This window comes from Primulina tabacum, chromosome 14, assembly GCF_025594145.1.
Source record: "Primulina tabacum isolate GXHZ01 chromosome 14, ASM2559414v2, whole genome shotgun sequence".
Taxonomy (NCBI): Eukaryota; Viridiplantae; Streptophyta; class Magnoliopsida; order Lamiales; family Gesneriaceae; genus Primulina; species Primulina tabacum.
In genome coordinates, this window is record NC_134563.1 from 20,789,187 (window position 1) to 20,812,339 (window position 23,153).

The following is a 23,153-nucleotide window of genomic DNA, read 5'->3' on the forward strand; positions in this document are numbered from 1 at the left end:
AAGTGTTGTAAAAAAAATTAGTACTTTTAAGCAAAAATATTAGCAAACGTTTCATATTGGCTCTCGAAGTATAGAGTTACTATTGACTGAGGCATGAAAATAGAGTTACTATTGACTGAGGCATGAAAATAATCAAGTTTTCGCCAATAGGAGCTGAATCATTCATAATAGCAAGTGCAGGTATATCCTTACCTCTTCGGATAATCTCTTGTTTGAAGGCTTGTAATTTACTACAGAAGGGGTGTCAAGGATACTTAGCATCTGTTTTAACTATTGACCCACTTGTTCGTGAATTATGAGATACAGATATTGTTTGTGAATTCCCAGAGGTATTTCCTGATGATATAACAGGCTTACCCCCAGATAGATAGATCGAATTTGTGATTGATGTTGCGACAGGAACTCATCCGATCTCAAAAGCTCCTTATTGATTAGCTCCTACAGAAATGAAAGAATTTAAAGAACAGTTATTGGAGTTACTTGATAAATGGTTTATTAGACCGAGCTTTTCACCGTGGGGTTCACCTATTTTATTTGTTTAGAAGAAAGACGGTACCCTTCGTCTATGTATTGATTATAGGGAGTTGAACAAAGTGACAATGAAGAATAAATATCCACTCACCAGAATTGATGATTTGTTTGATCAATTACAAGGAGCTGCTATCTTTTCGAAGATTGATATCAGGCTATCATCAACTTAAAGTAAAGTCAAGATGATATCTCTAAGACTGCTTTCCGAACCAGTTATGATCATTATGAATTTCTTGTAATGTCATTTGGACTAACGAATGTACCAGCTGCTTTTATGGATTTAATGAACAGAATTTTCAAGACATTATTAGACAAGTTCGTGATTGTGATTATAGATGATATTCTCATCTACTCACGAACTGTAGAGGAGCATCGAGAACATCTGAAACTAGTTTTGCAAATTTTTAAGGATAAACATTTATATGCCAAATGGAAGAAATGCGAATTTTGGCTTGAACAAGTAGCATTCTTGGGCCATATCATTTCAAAAGAAGGCATATCTATGGATCCAAGCAAGATTGAAGCTGTTAATAACCGGTTACGACCAACTACTGTTACCGAGGTACGTAGTTTTCTTGGGTTAGCTGGCTATTACCGTCGCTTTATAGCGGGATTTTCCAAGATAACATTGCCTTTGACTGCTTTAACGCGAAATAATGTGAAATTTGTATGGAATGAAGCATGTGATCGCAGTTTCCAAGAGTTAAAGATAAAATTGATATCAGCACCAGTCCTTGCTATTCCAGAAAGACCAGAGGTTTTGTGGTATACGGTGATTCTTCGAAACAAGGTTTAGGAGCCGTTTTAAAGCAGCACGGGAAGGTGATTCCTTATGCATCCAGACAATTGAAGGAATATGAAAAGAACTATCCACACATGATTTAGAACTGGCATCAGTGGTATTTGCGTTGAAAATATGGCGTTATTATCTGTATGGTGAACGGTGTGAAATATACACGGATCACAAGAGTTTGAAATATTTATTCACGCAAAAAGAACTGAATATTTGACAACGAAGTTGGTTGGAATTAGTTAAATATTATGATTGTGTTATTAATTATCATCCAGGTAAAGCCAATGTTGTTGCATATGCGTTAAGTCAAAAATCCAGTTCTATTTCCGCAATGCAAGTGCAAGAACAAATCTTATGGGTTCTATATAATTTGAAGATTGATGTTATTCCAAAGGGAGATGCAATCCAGTTATCATCCCTCATGTTTCCACCAACACTTGAAGACATGATCAAGGCCAAACAAAGTGCAGATAATGAATTACAACAACTGAGACAGCGAGATGAGGAAAAAGGAAATTTGAACTTTGAATTGAATGGGGAGGGAACGTGGACATATCGAGGTATATTTTATGTGCCAAAACAAGGAATAATAAGAACTGACATTCTTATAGATGGACATGCGACACCCTATTCGATTCATCCAGGAGACACGAAAATGTACAAAGATTTGAAACCATTATTTTGGTGATCAGGTATGAAAAAGGACATTGCTCAATTAATGTCTAACTTGCCAACAGGTAAAGACTGAACATCAAAGACCAGCAGGACTCATGAAACCATTACCCATTCCTGAGTGAAAATGGGAACATATTACAATGGATTTCATCCTTGGTTTTCCACGAACACAAAGAGGATTCAATGCTATATGGGTTATTGTTGATCGGCTTACAAAATCAGCTCACTTTCTTCCGGTGAAAACCACATACACGATGAATCATTATGCTGAAGAATACATCAAAGAGATAGTGAGGCTTCATGGAATCCTAGTGTCCATTGTATCTGATAGAGATTCCAAATTTGCGTCATAATTTTGGAAAAGTTTACATAATGCTATGGGAACTCGATTAGCATTTAGTACAACATTCCACCCTCAAAATTATGGACAATCAGAACTACTAAATCAGATCTTAGAAGATATGTTGAGGGCATGTACTATCGACTTTTTAGGTGGTTGGGATAGTAAACTACCGTTGGCTGAGTTTACATATAACAATAGTTATCAGTCAAGTATTGGAATGGCACCATATATTGCATTATATGGTAGAAAATGTTGATCTCCAGTACATTGGGATGAAATACGAGAAAGAAAATTATTAGGCCTTGAATTGGTACAACAGACAGCCGAATTGGTAACCAAGATCAGAGAAAGAATGCACACTGCCCAGAGTCGAAAGAAAATTTATGCTGATGTGTGATGTCGTCCATTGGAATTCCATGTTGGTGACCATGTATTCGTAAAAATATCACCATTGAAGGGAATTTTTGTTTTGGTAAGAAGGGAAAATTAAGTCCAAGATATATCAGTCCATTTGAAATCTTGGAAAGAATAGGAGACATGGCATACCGAGTTGCTTTACCACCGAATTTGTCAAATGTTCATAAAGTTTTTCATGTTTCCTTGCTACGAAAGTATTTGGCCAATCCTTCTCACGTTCTTTATTACGAACCATTGGAGCTTGCATCGAATCTCTCGTACGAATAACGGCCGGTCCAAATCATTGACAGGAAATCAAAAGTGTTACGAGGAAAGGAAATGCCCTTGGTGAAACTATTATGGCGCAATCATGCAATTAAAGAAGCAACTTGGGAACGAAAAGACGAGATTCAACCGAGATATCATGAACTATATGGTACGTCAAATTTCGAGGACGAAATTCTTTGAAGGAGAAGAGAGTAGTAATGCCCGGTACTCGTACAATTGATATTGATGCGTTTATGTCATTTATTATGTAGTTATTTGACTCATTATGTTCATGTGTTTATTAAGGTATCGATAGTAAGATTGAATATTATTTCTAGATTGTCAATAGTGTATTGAGAATGAATATGTGTGTAAATAGTGATACTAAGATGTGTAGGTAAAAGTAGTGTAATGGAAATTGGTAGCAAATGAGATGAAAATATGGCAGTTTTTATGGATTTTAGCATAATGATTTAAATATTTATCCAAATTATGTGAGGCCACAACTATTAGACAGATACGATATAATGCTACAGCTTTAAGGTTTTGGATTTTGTCCAAATCATTGTGGAAGACAAGCAAAAGTGCCCCGAAGTGTGTCGTGTGTATCGTCATTCCTTCACTGACACATGTTGGGAGAATAAGCATAACCTTTTACTCGGACCTCTAAATGACATGAAACAAATTGGAGATGCCAGCCAAGACATAGGACTACAATGTTCATGTTTACCACTTTTCCAGATTATGAAAGGAAGAAATGTTTCTGGAGCGATCTTTGATAAAACCGTGTGCAGGACAGAATGCTTGGCGCCCGAGCGGTAAGTTATGACCGCTCGAGTGCCCCTATATTACAAGTTCAATATTTTTTCCCGATAGTTCCTCGCCCGAGCGGTAAGAAATAACCGCCCGAGCGCCAATACATATTTTTAAAAAGTTTGGGGCCGAGAGTTCAGCACCCGGGCGGTAAGAAATGACCGCCCGAGCGCCGCCTTGTATAGAAAAAGATAAGCATTGACTTTTCTAAGAAAATTCATCAACTTTCCTTTCCTTAACAGCATAAGCTCGAGAGAAAACCTAGAAAACTTCCTCCAAAAGCTCCTTTCATCATTTTCTTCATCATTTTGAAGTAAGAAATAAGTTCTCCATCACAAGAACTTACTAAGGGTGTAAGTTTTCATCTCTTTTGGTTGTTATACATATATATAAATATCTTTCACCTAGTATAGACATAGTAACTGAACTATTGATATATTTGACAGTATAAGAATGAGAAACATCGTCTCAAACCAGAATTTGTACACTTGGACTGTAAGTTGGAATGTTCTTGAAGTAATACATGAGTAATATTATGATTTCAAATGCTTCACATTGATTATTTCTATATGTACATTGTTAGTATGTTTATTGATGAAAACATAGCACCATATTCCATTGTTATTTATTAAATATGAAAGGAACTCATGAATATTGAAGATGGGTGCTATGTCATGAACATGAACAGGAACATGAAAGGAAAAGGACTGATTTTTATATAATATAGAGCTTGTTGACATCATGGGTGGTTTTAAGTCCATCAAACCTATTGGCCAATATATGTTCATGGGGCGTGGGGTTGTCAAAGGTGCTCCCTGACGTCCAACACAGTAGTAGCTATATAATAAAGCAAGCACAGTAGTACAAGTCAATTAATGAGGCTCAAGTACAAAAATGAACATGAATATATGCTATGGTAAGACATGGTTTAAAGATTCATTGTGGATCACGACTTGATATATATGTTCTTTCTATGCATATTGATACATATAAGTGCCAACTTATTGAGTTTTATAAACTCACATAGCTCATGTATTACAGGATCAGGTAATGAAGATACATAGGATGCCGGTTCGCCAATGGATGCTTGTAACGTGCCTTACCTTGACAAGAACCTGGACATCTTATTGTACAGCTTCCGCATATGTATTATAGTGAATTTTATGTCAGGGCTTGAAACAAGTTTCACGATGTTTATGATTATATGTATAACGATACAGTGTATGTTTGAGTATGATTATATTTATGTATAAATATTGTTGTTTGAGTTTTTGGCTTTTATAGAATATAGGGACATCATGCCAAATTTTTTATAAACCGTCAAATTGATATCCCTTGTTTGAATTGCTTCATACTATAATTATATCATTCAAACCGTGTTTTGATTACAAGTATAAGTATCATTAATCATGGTAAGATTAGAATAAGGGTGTGACATTAGAGGTGCAAGCTGTACAACCCTCCATAGTTTCAGTTGTTCAACCAACTAAAGAATCAGCTGAGCAACCAGCTCAAGAAACAACTACTATTTTAGCTGATCAACCACCTGAAGAGCCTTCAGACTCTACTGTTGTTCCGAATTCTTCTTCTTCTCCACAGCCTCAACAGGAAGCTATACTAGAGGATACCACAGAAATGGTCAATCCTGTAACTGAAACAACTGACGGGGCTCTGGTGATCTTCAATCAAGAAAACAGGGGGCAGGAACCAGAAACTTATGGAGCCATGTCTCCTGGAATTTCAATAGAAACTGAATCTTTATTTGAAAAATTCAGGCTATTCAGACCAACCTCGTCGGTGTAATGACTTCCATTTCTGATATCAAGTCAATCCAATTTTCTTACACTATGAGGTTCGACTCTATAAGGGAAAATACCATGGGAAGACTGCAGCAAATCCAAAAGGGCGTAAGTTCATTATTTTTCGAAATGGAAGAACTTCTAAAAGACAGAGTGTCAGCTGAAGCTCATTTCCAAACTCAAGCCTTAATTACAAGATGTCTTGATTTTCTGGAAAGCACTGTCTCCAAGAGAATGGATTTACTGCAAGATATCCTGATGAATGCAGTTTTAAACCTCTCCTCAGATGTGCGGATCTTATCCAAAAAGGTTGATGAGTTTGACAAAAAGGGGGAAAAACAAGAAGAAGGAAAAGATCAGCCAGAGAAATCTTCAAAGTTGATCAAGAAGAAAAAGAAGACTATTTTTGGCAGTTTTTTTGAAGATTATTCAGTCAAAAGATACTTTTTTCTTTTGTTCTTTGTACGAATCGGTACATTGAATAAGTTATTTTATCTACAATGAGTTCAGCTGATCAGTTTCAATTCTTACATTCTAAATTTTGTCAAACACCTAAAAGAGGGAAATTGTTGGAAACTGAATCTCGGTTGTTTGACAAACTGAGCGTCTAACTAATCTAGAAGAATGATAGAAAATGATCTAAAATATGCAAACTATCGGTTGCCAGTAACTGAAGGTTAATACGCAGATTTTGAAAGGCAACTGAACTCTGCAGACAACTGACTGATCAGTTGGAACTGATCATCAGTTACTACAAACAGTTGCGAGCTTATCAACTACAATCAATCAACCGATCCCTCAGCTGTACACGTCATCATTTAAGGAATAAGACATTCAACCGACAAAAGCTGACTGCAACAAGTAGTGGGATCGCAGCATTTCAGAAAAGCTGTAGTGTACGACTGTTGGAAGAATGTTGACGTGTCAATAAATGGATAGAAATGTTCAAATTGTATTTAATATTACCGTTAGAGGGAAGCCTATAAATATCAGAGAAGAGCAACTGAAGAAAAATTCTTGAAACTTTTGAATCCTTGAACTCTGAACAACTAACGATTCAGTTACTCTGCTGAAATCCTTGCAAACATCAAAGCACATGCATATTGTATACATTATAGCTTTCAGGCTTGTTGCGACTTTGATTGTTGCACTCTCAAGAGCAGGTTGTCCACAAGTAGTATAATTCGGTGAGTCCGAATATCGTATCCACATGAAAGCTAAGGTAATTACAAGTCCACTACAATATCTTTTTGTTTTTTTTTCTTTTAATTGTTTGAATCTTTAATTGGTAATTTTTAATTGTTCAAATTTTAATTTAAGTAGTTGAGATTAAAGGATCCACTCTTGGTATTTTAATAAAGTTATCATTAATGAACAGTATTGAAATCCACTTACTAAAATGGTTCCAATATATATTAGATAATCATATTTATATTATGTTATATATTATTATCTTATAAGTATATAGTATATACCAAAACTTGTAAATGTTGTCAAATATTTATTGTGCTATATATATATATATATATATATATATTTGTAAAAACTAAATCAAGGTTTCCACTTTAAATGGTTGGTAATAGCAAACTAACATTTAAATGGTTCCAAGAATTTAGTGTAACATATAGCAACAATAAATCAAAACTCCCCCTTATAAGTAGGGTATAATAATACTTAAAGAAATAAAAATAACATAAACAATAAATAATGATTAAATAATATAAAACATAGATTCTTACCTTTTAATTTGGGAAGTTAGCTACTCATTATTCAAAGTGTAAAACTTTGAATATGAATTTAACATGCTAATTATATTTAAATGAAGAAATAAAGGAAAAACAAAGAGAGAAATATTATGAACTCAAAGGTTTGTTCATAAAATGAGGATATCTCAATACATTACAATGCACCCCTATTTATGGCCAAATTTGGGGAGACAACCACAAATAAAATATTATTTTTTACACATAAGTCTTCATTGGTGTTCCAAGAAATTAATATTTTAATACATATCACTTTTGAAAATCTTCCCGTCCGAATTTTCTTCTCCACATTGTAATGCCCGAGAATTAATCACTGTTAATTAACGAGTATTGAGTTATAATTCAAGGTGATTATAAAAGGATTAACCGGGACACGATTTGAGTCGGCGTGAAATGAATTATGTGCGAGGATAGTACCTCTCGCGCACATGCGCGACATGAGATGCGCACATGCGCGAAGTGGGCAGAGAGTCTCGCGCATATGCGCGGTGGGTGTGCGCGCATATGCGCGAGCTGTGCAAGTCATGTCCAGAGGGCCTCGCGCATATGCGCGACGTGTATCCGCGCATATGCGCGAGATAGCCCGAGAGTTGGCATTTTTGAACATTGGTCTCGCGCATATGCGCCGAGTAAGGGCGCGCATATGCGCGAGATGCCGTGTAGACACGCGCCAGGGCTTATCGCCTCGCGCATATGCGCGAGACGTGTTGCATGTAGGATGAGCCATTTGCTTTACAAGCGTGAATGTATATATATATATATATATATACACAAAACTTACAAAAATCCTTCAGAATCAGAAAAGAATCGAGGAAAAGTCTCTGTGAAGTTATAGAAAATCCTTACGCCTTTTGTGAGAAATTCGTCCGTCCGATTTTGAATCTGACTTCGATACTGTGTTTCTATCAACGCAGGCTACAACTGGACATTTACAGAGACACTCTTGAGTTCAGAATTGATATTGCTCCAGACCGAGACTACAAACGAAAGGTATAAGTCAATGTGGTATCGGGAGATCGACTTAAGTCGGTTTAGACTTGAGTTTCCCTAAATCACATACTTTACTTTATTGCATTGATATTTGCATTGATTTGATTGATGTACTTGTTCTCTTGATTTATAGATAGCAGGTATTAGACGAGTAATCTTGTGACAAAAGTGCCTGATAGTGGCGGGATCGCCACGGGCACATTGCACGATGTCACAAGATAGTGTATGGGCGATAGGGCCAAAGTCTGTCACCGGATGATTGGCTATCGATGTGGATAGAAATGTGGCTTCTTCTATTACTGGTGATCGGTACTGTATCGATGTGGATAGAATCGTAACTCTTCTATTACTGATGATCGATATCATATCGATGTGGATAGAATCAGGAGCTTCTTCTATTACTGGTGATCGATACCCTATCGACGTGGATAGAACTGGAGTCTTTTCTATTACTGTTGGTCGATATGGGAATGCCAACTTCTGGAACCGGGATCCCTAGACTAGGATTGAGTCTAGTCTGAATTGTAGAGTTACGAGTATTGTCGACAGCCTGATATTGATTATGTTTCAGATTTTGATACATATTGCTGTTATCTGTTACATGCTTTATATTTGTTTATATGATTGCATGTTTCGTTGATTTATACTGGGATTATATTCACACCGGGATTATCCGGCTGTTGTCTTGTTTGTATGTGTACATGACAACAGGTGGGACAGGATCAGGGTCCAGGAGATGAGGAGAGATCGTGATAGAGTGGAGACTTCAGACTTTGATGTATATAGGGTTTTGGCACTTGATAATTATATGTTGAACCTTAGTTTTTACTGATTTGTAGACGGTACAGGACTTGTACTTTATTTTATACTGAGTTGTATATTAGTTTGATTTCACTACATTCCGTATTAAAAAGAAAAAATTTTATAACCCTAATTACTTGATTAGCAAATTGATCCTGATGACGATTAAGAACTGATTAGCGTCCGGGTCCCCACACACATAAAACAAAACATGTAGATATCTGAGTTGTTTGAATTGTGGTATTTTTTTTTAACCATTTGACCAAGTAATTTGAGAGATATGGTCAAAATGCTAGAGCATGGTAAAACTGCTACTTTTTGGTAACTTTATTTGTTGCTTAATTTGATCCCACTTGTGAGAAGATTTTTATCTCATGCTTACCACCAATATTGTAGATATTAACATCAACTTTCTACAGGTCCAAGAATCATCTTAATCCCATTTGCAATGCCAATGTTATTCTTGTTTTATCGAACCTATAAAAAATAGTAAAAACTTATAATTACACAACAACTTATTTTTTATACAATTTATTATAAAACATATAATATTTAAACATTTAATAAAACAAAAACTATAAATTTATATTATAAAACATTTAATTAATATACAATTTTTTATTTTTATCACACTCCCCAACCAGCTTATTGCTAGTCCCTAGCAATTTAAGCGTTAATAGCAACACAAAACATATTGATTAATTTAAATAGAAATGTAATCAGAACTATCCAAGTGTTTAAATTAAATTTGAAAACTGTCAAAATTATATCAAGATCATTATAATTATAATTTATGAAATAATCTGAACTGATCAATGCAAAGCTTATTTTCAGGTAGTTAAATGTACATGGCTTTCCGAAATTCCTAGTAAGAGTCTCAACTACATATCCTCACAAGTTAATTAGTGTTTCAATTTATGGGACTGATTTCTCTCATCGGAGTTGGAATACAGATAAATGCTCAGGAAAATGGTTTACAGAATGCAGACAGACAAACGAGCCAAATTAATCAAAAGATAGGAAATACATTGATTCAAAATCTAGTTGTTCTTATTATATATTTTTTTCCTGATATTTTTTTTACATCATGGAATCAGACTAAGTTTATGCTTCTTGACCACATATTTATTTAATTTGTACAATGTATTTCTCTCTTTCTTTCTTTTTTTTCTTTTTTATTTGTATTTTTGTGAGAGATAAATGGGTCGCAACATATAACTTAAAAATTACATAGATCTTCAACATCTTTCTTTTTTTTTTCTTTTCTTTTTTTTCCAGGAAATATCAATTTTTTTTTCAAAATAAGAACTCAAGATCTAAACAATAGATAGCATCTCTGATGATCAATAAAGGCTCGCAAGCTGTTTTCTCAATCCTCTCCACTCACTTACAAAATATGTGTGAGTTTAAAAATTTTAGGCACTCTTATCAGGTATATCTTGGGCCATATACTTTAATAACTTATTTTATCACAATGGTTAATCATTCAAAAAGATTTCATAAATCATATTTTTATAGTGATCAAAATATTAAAATTGACTTTTTTTTCAAATAAAAATTTAAACATCCTTAGATAGATTATTACAATTTCTAATCTAAACCTTTCAAACATGTAATGTATGATATTTTTGCAAAAATTACTAAGATACAAACAATAAACATGTTTTTATTTTAAAATACTTCTTTTTAAATTTTTTTTAAAAAAATTTTAAGGTTTATTCTCCCCCCAATCAGAATATGACATTGTCCCTAATGTCAAAATAACTATTAATAAAGAGTACATAATGAAAGAGATATCACCTGAAATTTTATTGAAGATAACAAACTGAAACAAACGCAAATTAATCTACGATTTTTGAATCAATGATCCAACTTTCTTTTCTTACTGCTTGATTGCGACCAATTGATATTTTTTATCATCGGATCAGGCTTATGAACAAAAGCTTCCAAATCATCAATTAATTGGTCGGCAGTCGAAGCACAGATGAGCATCCGTCGTGAATTTTCTGAAATGAAATTCTGTTCCACAGCTTTATCAAGAAATGTCAACAAACTGTCATAGTAATTATTGATATTCAACAAGCCCAAAGGTTTATTATGGATATTAAGTAGTGTCCAAGAAACAGTGTGAAAAATTTCTTCTAATATACCAAAACCACCTGGTAGTGCGATAAAAGCATCAGAATTTTCAATCATTTTGGTGATTCTTTCATGCATAGAAGAAACTTTTAATTCCTCCCAATCGTAACACCTGTAATATTTCCTTCAGCTAAAGCTGTAGGAATAATACTCAAAACCTGACTACCTCCAAGATGAGCAGATGTTGAAACAGATCCCATTAACCCAATATTACCTGCCCCATATACCAAATGAATTTTTCTCTCAGCCAATATCTTTCCAAGATTATTCGCTGCTTCTACAAATACTTCATTTTTTCCAGGACTCGCCCACAAAATACACAAATATTTTTCAATGTTTGTGCAGAGGATCCAACCATGTTTTTACTTTCTTTTTGGTTTGCGAAAATAGAGGGATAGATGAGAGATTTTATAGGGGTAATATGTTATCATGACAAAACTATGGGTCATAGTTGTAAGCAGAATAAACATTAAAAATAATAATGACACACATGCATATAAACAGTAGTGTGATTGTGGCTCACAATTTTCCTCTGGTTTTACGTCCAGAAACGGCTTCAACGCCTTCTATGAGTCGAAGATATGCTTCCCATCCAATTTTCTTATAAATTGGCAAACATGGTCTTTTTTAATCGGATTCCCAAGACTATGACGCTCATCTTGAAATAGTTTCCATACACGGAGAAGTTCAATATGCACATGTCCACTAGAATGCTTCTCAAGAGTCAATAAGATGTTATCTAAAGACTCCTTACTCAGCCCATTTTTAATAAAACCAATTTTATCTTCTCTGTTATTGGAAACACATCCCAAAGATCTGCATCGTTTGTCACAAGTCCATCTTGCACACTTATGACAAACCCCTAACCTTTTGGCCCTTCGTTTTTTCGCATATGTGCTTTTTCCTAATCTAGGCAAATACCGAATGAGCAATGATTGTGGAACTTCTCCTCCTAATCGGACCTTAGCTTCTATTACAAGACGAATATCTTCTGGAATTCTTTTTTTCATTACCAATCTCAATCTTTCACACCTACCTGCATAAATTTTTCTTAGAACATTTTCAGAACAGAGGGAAAATATTTACAAATTTTTGAGAGATTTTCATCCATTTTGAAAAGAAAAGAAATGATTTTTTTTAATTTTTGGATCAGCAATTGTGGGAAACTGATTTAACTGACTATGAGAGTCACGGAGTACCGTTATCCGCCATTTAACCGGGAAAATAAAAAGATTAAGGAAACCTGAAATAAAAACAAATAAAATTAAATGCAACATAAAAATTTAGGGATCAGAAAGGGAAATAAACTCTTCTTGAAAGATTTCATTTTCTAAAAATAGTTTAAGCCTTTGTCCATTTACTTTAAAAACATCATCATTTTTAGGATTTTCAATATCCACATCTCCATAAGGATACACATGCTTTACAACATATGGGCACGTCCATCTTGATCGTAATTTTCCTGGGAATATGTGAAGTCGAGAATTATAAAGCAAAACTTTTTTACCAATCTCAAAAGATTTTCTAAGAATTGTTTTCATGAAATGATTTGATTTTTACTTTATAAATCCTTGAATTCTTATACGCATCATTTCTGCGTTCATCAAGTTCATTAAGTTGCAATTTGCGCAATTTGTTGCAATCATCCATGCTTGAATTAAAAGTTTTGATCGCCCAATAAGCTTTATGTTCCAATTCGACAGACAAATGGCAATGTTTTTCATAAACCAACCTATAGGGAGACATATTCAATGATGTTTTAAAAGCTGTTCGATATTCCCAAAGTACATCATTAAGTCGCAGAGACCAATCTTTTCTATTTGAGTTAACAGTTTTTTCCAAAATTTTCTTTATCTCCCTATTAGCTAATTCAACTTGTCCATTTATTTGAGGATGATAAGGAGTAGTTACTTTGTGAGTAATACCATATTTTTTCATTAATGAAGAAAATGGTTTATTAACAAAGTGAGGTTCCCCATCACTTATCATGGCTCGAGGAAGTCCAAATCTACTAAAAATATTTTCTTTCAAAAATTTGATGACGATTTTATGATCATTTGTTCGACATGGAATTTCCTCTATCCATTTGGAAACATAATCAACTGCAACTAATATATACAAGTATCCAAACGATGGTGGAAAAGGTCCCATAAAATCAATTTCCCAACAGTCAAAGATTTCAATTTCAATTATAGGATTCAAAGGCATCATGCTTCTTTTTGAAATCGCACCCAATTTTTGACAATTTTCACAAATCTTGCAGATTTCGTGGGTGTCTTTAAACAAAGTGGGCCAATAAAATCCACACTGCAAGATTTTTGCAGCCATTTTCTTTGAAGAAAAATGTCCTCTGCATGCTTCTGAATGACAAAATTTAATGACACTACTTACCTCATTGTCGGGTATGCAACGTCGAAAAATTTGATCTGGACAATACTTGAACAGATACGGATCATCCCAATAAAAGTTTTTTACCTCATTCAAAAATTTTCTTTTATCTTGGGAACTCCATTGCAGTGGCATTTTTCCTGTCACAAGAAAATTTACTATGTTAGCAAACCAAGGTGTAGTAGTAACTGAAAATAGATGTTCATCAGGAAAATTATCGTTAATTGGTATCATTTCACAAGATGATCCTGTTACTAGTCTCGATAAATGATCGGCTACGACATTCTCGGTTCCTTTTTTATCTTTGATCACAATGTCAAATTCTTGGAGCAACAAAATCCATCGTATTTGTCGTGGCTTTGCATTCTGTTTGGTCAACAAATATCTAATAGCAGAATGATCAGTAAACACAATAGTCGTTGATCCAATCAAATAAGAACAAAATTTATCTAATGCAAATGTTACAACAAGTAGTTCTTTTTCAGTTGTGGAGTAATTCATTTGAGCATTGTTTAAAGTTCTACTTGCATAATATATCACGTAAGGCTTACAGTTTCTTCTTTGACCCAGTACTGCACCGACTGCATAATCACTTGCATCGCACATGATTTCAAATGGTAAAGACCAATCAGAAGGTTGCATGATAGGAGCTGATGTTAAATGTCGAACGATTTTATCTCAAGCATTTTGACATTCTTGAGTCCACTCAAATACAGTGTGTTAAGAGGTTACAAATGAGTTTAGAGATTGAACTAAAGTCCTTTATAAACCTCCTATAAAATCCAGCATGTCCCAAAAATGAGCGAATTTCTTTAATGGTTTTTGGAGGGGGTAAATTGGCAATGACATCAACTTTGACTTTATCAACTTCAATTCCATGAGATGACAGGACATGTCCCAAAACAATCCCAGAAGTAATCATGTAATGACATTTTTTCCAATTTAAAATAAGACATTTTTCCTTGCATCTTTTTAAAACTTTTTCCAAATTTTGAAGACAATTATCAAATGTATTCCCAAAAACAGTTAAATCATCCATGAAAATCTCCAAACAATTTTCAACCATGTCGCTAAAAATGCTTAGCATACATCTTTGAAATGTTGCTGGGGCATTGCATAACCCAAATGGCATCCTTCTAAATGCAAATGTTCCAAAAGAACATGTGAATGTAGTTTTATCTTGATCTTCGAGTGCAATGAGAATTTGATAATAACCTGAATATCCATCAAGAAAACAGTAGTATGGATGACCTGCTACTCTTTCTAAAATTTGATCCAAAAATGGTAATGGAAAATGATCTTTTCTAGTGGCGTCATTTAATTTTCTATAATCAATACACATCCGCCAACTAGATGGGACTCGACTTGTTAACAATTCACCATTTTCACTTTTTATCACTGTGATGCTAGATTTTTTTGGAACTACTTGTGTTGGGCTTACCCACTTACTATCAGAAATAGGGTAGATAATCCCAACATCAAGTAGTTTGAGAACTTCAGTTTTCACAACATCTTTCATGTGTGGATTTAATCTCCTTTGTGGTTGTTGAGATGTTTTTCCATTTTCTTCTAAGTGAATTTTGTGAGTGCAAATTAGTGGATTAATGCCCTTGAGATCTTTTAGTGTCCAACCAATTGCATTTTTATGTCTTTTAAGCATATCAATTAATTTACCTTCTTGATCACTTGCTAGTTTGGAAGAAATTACCACCGGATATGTTTCATCTTCTCCAAGAAATGCATACTTCAATTCTTCTGGCAAGGGTTTTAACTCCAATATGGGTGGTTCTTCTTTGTTCTCATATTTTGCCTCAAATTCTTTCTATGATCTTGGTAACGAGTGATACCTGATAAAATCATCAAGATCAATTTCAATATTTTCTTTAACAGTTTCAATTGAACAAATATCTAATTGATCACGAGTACTCCCTTCTTGAATGTTTTCTTCCACAAGAGTTTCAATAAAATTTTCATCTTCACTTTCATCTCCTTTGTCATGTGGTTGCTTACAAAGATTAAAAACATTAAGCTCCAAGGTCATGTTACCAAATGACAACTTCATTATTCCATTCCTGCAATTTATAAGAGCATTAGAATTTCTAAAAATGGACGACCCAGAATTACAGGAATTGCATTACAAGCTTTGATAGGTTGTGTATCTAAAACTATGAAATCGACAGGATGTACAAAGTTATCAAATTGGACCAACACGTCTTCTACCATACCTCTTGGCACTTTAACAGATCTATCGGCAAGTAAAAGTGTTACCGAAGTAGATTTTAACTCGCCTAGATTGAGTTCTTGATAAACTGAATATGGAAGTAAATTCACACTAGCTCCAAGATCAAGCAAGACTTTCTTAATCTTTCGTTCTCCAATAATACATGAAATAGTAGGACAACCAGAGTCTTTGTATTTCAAAGTATTATTATTTTGATTGATTGCACTTACTTGTTCGGCTAAAAATGCTTTCTTTTTCACATTCAATTTTCTGTTCACAGTGCACAAGTCTTTCAAAAATTTGGCATATGATGGTACCTGTTTTATTGCATCTAATAAAAGAATATTAATTTTACTTGTTTAAAAATATCATATATATCAGAATTCAAATTTGATTTTTTTGAATTTTTCAATGCATGAAGGAATGGTGGTGACACTGTCTGTTGAATCTCCTCTTCGCAAGTTATGGGTTTCACTTCCTTACCATTTGGAGTTGATTTATCATCATCTTCACAAGGTTCAAGAATGGATTTTTCCACAACCTTACCACTTCGAAGGGTAATAACAGATTTTACCTGATCCATCGGTTGAGTTCCAGAAGTTCCAGTTTGTGAATGATGATCCTTGGAATTAGGCTGTGGTTGTGAAGGAAATTTACCTTTTTCATGAACATTAAGTGCAGATGCAAATTTAGCAATAGTATCTTTCAAATCTGTCATGGTTTGAGCAGTTTGAGTATTGATAGACTCTTGCTTTGCAATGAAAGAATTCAATATATCTTCTAAGTTCCTTTTAGGTGGAGGAACATAGTGTGCATAATTTCGAAAATTTTGTTGATTTTGGAAATGTGGTTGTGAAAATTGTGCAGCATTATCATTCCTCCAACTAAAATTTGGATGATTTCGCCAACCTGGATTGTAATTTTGAGAAAATTGTTCAAAATTTGGCCTTTTGAAATTGTTCAAAACATTGGCTTGTTCATGGAGACATTCTTTAAAAGAGGGCAAAGTGGGACAATCTTTTGTAGAATGATCACTTGTATCACAGATGTGACACGCAATTTCTCGAACAGATTTTAATTGACCTATTCTTTTTCAATTCAAGTGCCTCATCTTTTCTTGCCAAAGAGGTAAATCTAGCTTGGAGATCATTTTCATCTTTGAGGGTGTACATACCTCCACCAGATGTGGGAGATTGAATCTTGTTTGATGGTTCGATTGTACCAATAGTGTCCCAATTTTGAGCATTTTCAGCTAATGAATCGAGATACTCAATTGCCTCGTTTGGATCTTTATCTTCAAATGTTCCATTACACATAAATTCAACCATTTGCCTATCTTTAGGTGTTAAGCCTTCATAAAATTGAGAAACAACTCTCCAAATTTCAATACCGTGATGTGGACAAAGATTAAGCAATTCTTTGTATCTATCCAAACACTGATAAAAAGTTTCTTCTTGTTTTTTAGTGAAAGTAATGATTTGCCTTTTGAAAGAATTTGTTCTATGAGTTGGAAAAAACGTTTTCAAAAATTGTTGTTGCAATTCATCCCAAGTTCGAATGGATCCTGATCTAAGATTTTGTAGCCAAGTTTTAGCTTTATCTTTTAAAGAAAAAGGAAAAAGCTTAAGTCGAATGGTGTTCATGCTACAATTTAGATCATTATATGTGTTGCACACTTCTTCAAACTCTCGTAAATGCATGTATGGATTTTTCAGAATCTAAGCCATGAAAATTGGGTAAAAGTTGGATAATACCAGGCTTAAAATTGAAATGAGATGCATCAGGGGCAAAAACTAGACATCAAGGTTCAATAGTACGTGTAGGATTCATGTGCACTCTAAGTGTTCTTCGTCTATCATGATCATGTTGAAATTGAATTTCATCTTCATTTTCTTGGATGGGTTCTTCCACCATGTTTTGTAAAAATAAAGGGTTATTTCGAATTAGTCGACCACTAAGTGTACGTGACAAAATGCTCATGCAAATGCAAATGCAAAAGAATAACAACACACAAAAGCAATAAAAATTCAAATAAAGAAAATAAACTATAAACAAAACTTAAATAGACTTGAAATTAAATTATACTTCCCCGGCAACGGCGCCAAAAACTTGTTGTGACTTTGATTGTTGCACTCCCAAGAGCAGGTTGTACACAAGTAGTATAATTCGGTGAGTCCGAATATCGTATCCACAGGGAAGCTAAGGATAATTACAAGTCCACTACAATATCTTTTTGTTTTTTTTTCTTTTAATGGTTTGAATTTTTAATTGTTCAAATTTTAATTTAAGTAGTTGAGATTAAAGGATCCACTCTTGGTATTTTAATAAAGTTATCATTAATGAACATTATTGAAATCCACTTAATAAAATGGTTCCAATATATATTAAATAATCATATTTATATTATTTTATATAGTATTATCTTATAAGTATATAATATATACCAAAACTTGTAAATGTTGTCAAGTATTTATTGTGCTATATATATATTTGTAAACACTAAATCAAGGTTCCCACTTTAAATGGTTGGTAAAACCAAACAAACATTTAAATGGTACTAAAAATTAATATTATGATATTTATATATAATAAATCAAGGCATCCACTTTAAATGTTTGGTAAAACCAAACAAACATTTAAATGGTACTAAGAAATTAATATTATGATATATTCATATATAATAAATCAAGGCATCCACTTTAAATGGTAGGTAATACCAAACTAACATTTAAATGGTTCCAAGAAATTAATATTATGATATAATCATATATAATAAATCAAAACATCCACTTTAAATGGTTGGTAATACCAAACTAATATTTAAATGGTTCCTAGAATTTAGTGTAACATATAGCAACAATAAATCAAAACTCTCACTTATAAGTAGAGTATAATAATACTTAAAGAAATAAAAATAACATAAACAATAAATAATGATTAAATAATATAAAACATAGATTCTTACCTTATAATAACCTTATTATCATGCCAAGAGTTTCACATTTTCATCTAAACTTTGGGAAGTTAGCTACTCATTATTCAAAGTGTAAAACTTTGAATATGAATTTAACATGCTAATTATATTTAAATGAAGAAATAAAGGAAAAACAAAGAGAGAAATATTATGAATTCAAATGTTTGTTCATAAAATGAGGGATATCTCAATACATTACAATGCACCCCTATTTATGGCCAAATTTGGTTAGACAACCACAAATAAAATATTATTTTTTACACATAAGTCTTCATTAGTGTTCCAAGAAATTAATATTTTAATACACATCACTTTTGAAAATCTTCCCATCCGAATTTTCTTCTCCACATAAAACAAAACATGTAGATGTCTGAGTTGTTTGAATTGTGGTATTTTTTTTAACCATTTGACCAAGTAATTTGAGAGATATGGTCAAAATGCTAGAGCATGGTAAAACTGCAACTTCTTTGATAACTTTATTTTTTGCTTAATTTGATCCCACTTGTGAGAAGATTTTTATCTCATGCTTGCCACCAATATTGTAGATATTAACATCAATTTTCTACATGTCTAAGAATCATCTTAATCTCATTTGCAACGCCAATGTTATTCTTGTTTTATCGAACCTGTAAAAAATAGTAAAAACTTATAATTGCACAACAACTTATATTTTATACAATTTATTATAAAACATACAATATTTAAACATTTAATAAAACAAAAACTATAAATTTATATTATAAAACATTTAATTATTATACAATTTTTTATCTTTATCAAGGCTTTACCTCGAGCTTTCAACACAAACTGTAATACTCGATCTTGAAGAGATCAGTTGTGTTAGATATTTCAGTTCTATTGAGTAATGTAAACAAGTTTGTAACTAAGACTTTCAGTTTGACAATGTTAAGTCAAAAACTGAAGTGGGTCGTACAACTGCTTGTATCGATCAAAGTCTTTTAGTGTATATCATATCCTTGATATAGAAGGGGTGACGTAGGAGTATTTGAAATCTCCAAACATCCATAAAATCTTGTGTCCTCGTATTTCAGTTTATATTCTATCTATCAGTCAGTTTGTTTCCGCACACTATTTGTTAACTGATTGATATTGACTTACAAGATTCGCGAGTATCAGTTTATCACTAAACTGACTCATTAGTCGAAAAGGTTTTGAAAATCGGAAGTGTTTATTCAACCCCCCTTCTAAACACTTTTCCACCTTTAACCGATCCTATCATTTACGTTGGTTTTTCGAGCAAAAATCGTGTAGCTAAGGGTTCCCTGGTCATCTGCCGCAATCCACCGCGTCGGTATTCGTTATCTTCGAGCGTTTCAAAGCAAATGTATGTATATTCTTTCGTTTTTGCATTGATCATGTCATAATATTTGTTTTGATGTTTATTGTATGCAACAATTCATGTGTGATATGCATAATTTGAGCAAAAAAATGTTTGGATTGATTTTGAAACAATTTTTAGATCTCAAAAACCGAGTTTGCTGTCATTTTGATTACTGTGAATTTTTGGTCGACTTTCTGGAAACATGTTCAACATATACAACGTATTACTTTTTGATATCTTCGATTTGACAGTAAATTCATAATTTTTCGACAAGAAACGAGTGAGTTATGATCATTTTCGTGGGACTGCTCAAGCTATGAAATTTGTGTGTCACAAACCCGTCACCCTCTGTCATTTTGAATTCTGCGACTTATAGGTTGGTTTTCTATAATTTTTTCGACGTATGATTTGTAGTACTCTGTGTTATCTTCGATTTGATAGTAAATTTGTAATTTTCTGATAATAAACGAGGGAGATATAATATTTAACGTAAAATCGCACAAGTTGTGAAATTTCTGTGTCACAAAACCCGTTACCCCCTATTATTTTTAATTCTGCGACTTATAGTTGGTTTCCTGGAAAGTTTTTCAACATATAATTTGTATTACTCTGTGTTATCTTCGATTTGATAGCAAATGCGTAATTTTCTGATAAGAAACGAGGGAGATATGATTTTTATCATAGCATTGAACCAGCTGTGAAATTTCTATATCACAAAACCTATCACCCTCTGTTATTTTGAATTCTAAGACTTATAGGTTGGTTTTCTGCAACTGTTTTCAACATATAATTTGTAGTACTCTTTCTTATCTTCGATTCGATAGTAAATTCGTAATTGTCTGATAAGATATGAGAGAGATATGATTTTTATCGTAAAACTGCTCAAGCTGTGAAAATTTGTGTATGTTCTTCACGTTTTCTCAAGTTTTGGTTTCAGTCTTCATTGGATCTCCTGAATCTTTGTTGTTGTGGTTATGGCAGCATGTCCAGAGCGTTCCAACGAAGCCCTCGACGTTTTTAAGTGTGTTTGACTTGCAAAAAGAAAATGCTTATTTTTTAGGTATGTTAAATGTCTTGTGACCAACAATGAACGGGTTTGGAAGCCGGAGAAGGTGTCCGAGGACCTCTCCACCCCGGTAAAGTATAAATGGGATTTTGATCAGGATTGAAAAGCGGTAAAGTATGACCAGGGACCAATCCTCCCGGTAAAGTATGACAAGTGATCTTATGTATGTGGTAGTATACATCCCTGCCAGCCCAATATTGTGATTTAGTCTGATCAGGTGTATTATGTATAAGTCCCTTGCTTTGAAACATGTCTTCACGCAAAATGATGATGATATGCATGTTTAATTATGTATGATGCAAGTACGGTTATGAAAATGTTTATGAATCGATGGCGCATCTATGTCTATGTAATTATGTTCAAAGTTAAGATACGTATGTGCTACTTTAAAATGCATGTGGTTTTATTATACGTTACTTGCTATTCCCAGTTTATACATGCATGTTGAGTCTTTAGAGTCACTAGACTTGATCGATGCAGGCTAGGACAAGTTTGAGGAGACGAGAGGCGGGGAGGCTGGCTCGGACTGTGCTGTTGACTAACCCGATGACCGCTTAGTTTTCAAGGATTTTATGCATGTTATATTATTTACTCTCATTTTTATGGAAATTATTTCATGTTGCTTAAAGCAAGTACTTTTGCAAGCTCGTTACATTCCAAATATTTTGTCAAACATTTTCTTTGTATTGCATTTTGAAAGATGATTACTTATTTAAGAAAATTTTATTTTTTCGCAAATTTTAAGTATCTTTAAAAGTACGGTACGTCACAGTTGGTATCAGAGCGGTATTATTGTAAAGAGTTATGCCAACCGTCAGTTGCGAGAAGCTCACGAAGTCACGTCTCAAGTTTGTAAGTTTTAAAGTTTTAAAATTCTTTCATGTAGTAAGAATCAAAGTCATGATTTCAGCATGTACATGTGTATTAAATTCTATTTACGTGCATCTTATGATATAGATATTATGTTCATGCATGTTGGTTTACGTGTTGGGTAAATTTTGGAACAGTATGCCTCCTAGACGTATGATTGCACGAGGAGTAGGTGAAGAGAGCAAAGAGGCTCGGGATGAGGAGAGGGCCATTCCTCCTCGCCCACCGCCAAATATGTAGGCACAGATGCTTGCAGCTATGACTGAGTTCTTCACACAGTTTGCGGGGAACAATGCTGGAGTAGATACAGGTGCGAGGCCCAGACCAGAGGCGGTTTATGAGAGGTTCAGGAGGATGGACCCGAAGGAGTTCACGGGGACTGCTGACCCATGATAGCTGAGGGATTGATTAAGTTCATCGATGTAATTTTTGCTTTCATGGAGCTGCAGGATGCAGACCGGGTCAGGTGTGCCACTTTCCTTGCTGACATGAGACATCAGATTGTGGTGGGAGAGCGCATCTGTGTCAGTGAACTTGCAAACACAGACCTGGGATGGTTTTAAGGAGGTCTTCTACTCCAAGTACTTCACTCAGGAAGTACGCTACCGCCTGACCAGGGAGTTCATAACGTTGCGACAAGGAGACATCAGCGTGGCAGAATTTTTCAGGAAGTTTGAGAGGGGGTGTGCCACTTCATGCCCCTGATTGCCAATGATGCGTGGGAAAAGCTGAGGCATTTTATTTATGGTTTGCGACCGATCTTGCGCCGTGATGTGAGAGTTGGTGGTCCTACCACCTATGCTATCGTGGTGTCGAGAGCCTTGGCGGCAGAGCAGGATTCAGAAAGACATTGAGAATGAAAGACAGGACTAGAGGCCCTATCAGGCACCTCAGCAGCAGCAGTTTAAGAGGCCTTTCCAGGGGCAGATGGGGAAGAGGCCGTTTTAGGGACCTCCGAAAGGCAAGGGTCCTATTTCGCATA